The 2500-nt window shown below is 39.6% G+C and overlaps 2 long non-coding RNA genes across 2 annotated transcripts in view; both read left to right on the top strand.

Moving 5' to 3' along the window:
* LOC122145758 overlaps window positions 1–2299 on the top strand; it is a 4392-nt gene extending 2093 nt beyond the window's left edge. Inside the window, exon 3 of the long non-coding RNA XR_006160556.1 lies at window positions 1979–2299. This is a non-coding gene — a long non-coding RNA (uncharacterized LOC122145758). The remainder of the gene's footprint in view (window positions 1–1978) is intronic.
* LOC122145760 overlaps window positions 1–2497 on the top strand; it is a 10590-nt gene extending 8093 nt beyond the window's left edge. Inside the window, exon 3 of the long non-coding RNA XR_006160559.1 lies at window positions 2474–2497. This is a non-coding gene — a long non-coding RNA (uncharacterized LOC122145760). The remainder of the gene's footprint in view (window positions 1–2473) is intronic.
* Window positions 2498–2500: the final 3 nt, after the last annotated feature.

Genomic DNA, 2500 nt, shown 5'->3' with positions numbered 1-2500 from the left:
TTGTGTACAGTGTATATGTAAGTTTGATGATGATGATGATTATATGTGAATGAGGTATCATTTATTTTAATCCAGGGGTATACGACTTAGGTCTGTGTAAGTTTGTGTGTGACTGGTAAGTTTAGTTGAGGTGTTGTTTGTGTGTGTGTGTGTGTGTGTGTGTGTTGTGTCACAGGATCATACAAATATATATATTTACAACCTTACCTTTACAAGTGTGTAAGATTTAAACAAAGTTAGGTTCATAGGTGATGTGACACCTACATCTTGTGGTCACACAAAGGTACTGCACTTTCAAGAATCCTTTTTCAAATGTAGTATTTTTGTAGTATCTAAAAAACAGAATATAAAATAGATGTTCAGGCAAGAGTACATGTTCTCAAACGTATCTTTATGTAAAGTAATTATGAAATATAGATTTAAAAAAAAAACATTATTGAAATTCCAAGGGCATTTCTAACTTAATTACCACATATAACACATAATTGAAATCAACCTTCACAATTGAAATCTATTTTCAGCAATGATCAAACATAAAACTCATCTTGAAAAATCACACATAATTGATAATTAAAAGGCATGTCTTCATAATTTAAATGTACAGAACTATTGAACAATAATGTAACATCAAAATCTTAATACCAGTGAATAAACCATAGGGAGTCGGCCATGAGACAGGAACTGCACATACGAAAGGCAGACATGAGTGATGCACCGACAAAGGGTTTAGCTGTAGTGTGGTCAGGGGAGTGAAACGTCCAAGGTTCAAATCTAAGGTCTGAACCTGGTTATGCTCGGTCCATCCATCCACTGACCACTAAAGACCAATCCAAGCCAGGCCAAGTTCACAGCAGCACACATCCCCTCTCATTTCTACATCTGATTATGAGTATGACCTTTTGATCCCTCAGAAAACCGATATAACCATTCAATGGCCTCAAATAATTTTTAACCACATGAATTATGTTCCATTGATTTAATAACATGAGTTATGTTTAAAAGATTTTTAAACCACATGATTTGTTCTCTTAGTAAATTAATCAAATTGTAGACCCAGGGTACCCGATGGAGGGCTGTATGAATCCGGGGAGGAGCACGCAAATGGTTTTTAATACACATGAAATTTAGCATGTTTAAAGTCAGGGCTCAGGGGTTAGTGAGGCTATGGTTAGCAGTTTATGGTTAGGGTTAGGGGCTAGTCTGGGGTTAATTGCAACTAGGTATATAGATAAAAACGAGTTTCACCCTCATTAATTCCACCCTCGTTAGCATATGCGATCTGATTGGCCAAAGCTTACCTGTCCGTATCTTTTGAAGCGTAGGTCCGATGTGCACATAACTGGTATCATTGGATTCAGGAAGCTGTCGTCTTTCAGGTAGCGTGGATGTATGGAAGAAAGGATGTTGCTTTCAAATCCAATGTGACCGTACAACAGTCTAAAGTGTGATAAAAAGGAAGTCAGTCATCGGCAAAGGCAAAAAAAAAATACATCCAAATGAAATAACCTGTGAAATCAATAGTCTTTTAGGAAGAAGGTATTAGTTTGTGTGTGTGAGTGCGTGTGTGTGATTGTGCACAGGTGTGTGTGTGAGAGTGCACAGGCATTTGTGTGTGTGTGTGTGTGTGTGTGTGTGTGTGTGAGTGCACAGACGTGTGTGTGTGAGAGTGCACAGGCATTTGTGTGTGTGTGTGTGTGTGTGTGTGTGTGTGAGTGCACAGACGTGTGTGTGTTTGTGTGTGTGTGTGCATGTGAGTGAGTTTGCACAGGTGTGTGTGAGAGTGCACAGACGTGAGTGTGTGTGTGTGTGTGTGTGTGTGTGTGTGTGTGCACAGGTGTGTGTGAGAGTGCACAGGCGTGTGGGTGTGTGTGTGTGTGTGTGCATGTGAGTGTGCATAGGTGTGTGTGAGAGTGCACAGGCATGTGTGTGTGTGTGTGTGTGTGTGTGTGTGGAGAGAGAGAGAGAGGGAGAGAGATAGAGAGAGATAGCGAGAGAGAGAGAAAGAGAGAAAGCATCATTAGAAGTCATACTTAAACAATTTGAGATAAAACAGCAGGTAGGCTTGAGCAATTTAGACTATTGAACATGTAAAGGAAGAACATATCTTTCCCCTCAAAGGTTATGTTAAGTGTTAGGTGCTGGTGTGGATAGATAGATAGATAGATAGATAGATAGAGATTAGTTTTATGTTTTTTCTGTACAGAATTTGATGAAGTTTTGCGTTAATGAAGATTTATTGAGCCTAGGGCTAGCATGTTTAAAGTTTTTGTGGTCAGGGGTTAGTGGGTTAGGGCTAGCAGTTTATACTTACCAAAACTCACCAGTCCGTATCTAATTAAAACTAGGTACATAGATAAAAACGAGTTTCACCCTCATTAATTCAACCCTCATTAGCATATGCGATCTGACTGGCCAAAGCTTACCTGGCCGTATCTTTTGAAGTGGAGGTCCGCAGGAAGCTGTCGTCTTTCAGGCAGCGTGGATGTATGGAAGAAAGGAT

This window comes from Cyprinus carpio, chromosome A7 (assembly GCF_018340385.1).
Source record: "Cyprinus carpio isolate SPL01 chromosome A7, ASM1834038v1, whole genome shotgun sequence".
Lineage (NCBI taxonomy): Eukaryota > Metazoa > Chordata > Actinopteri > Cypriniformes > Cyprinidae > Cyprinus > Cyprinus carpio.
Note: the sequence above shows the minus strand (reverse complement) of the source record. Positions and strands in the feature narration are given on the sequence as shown.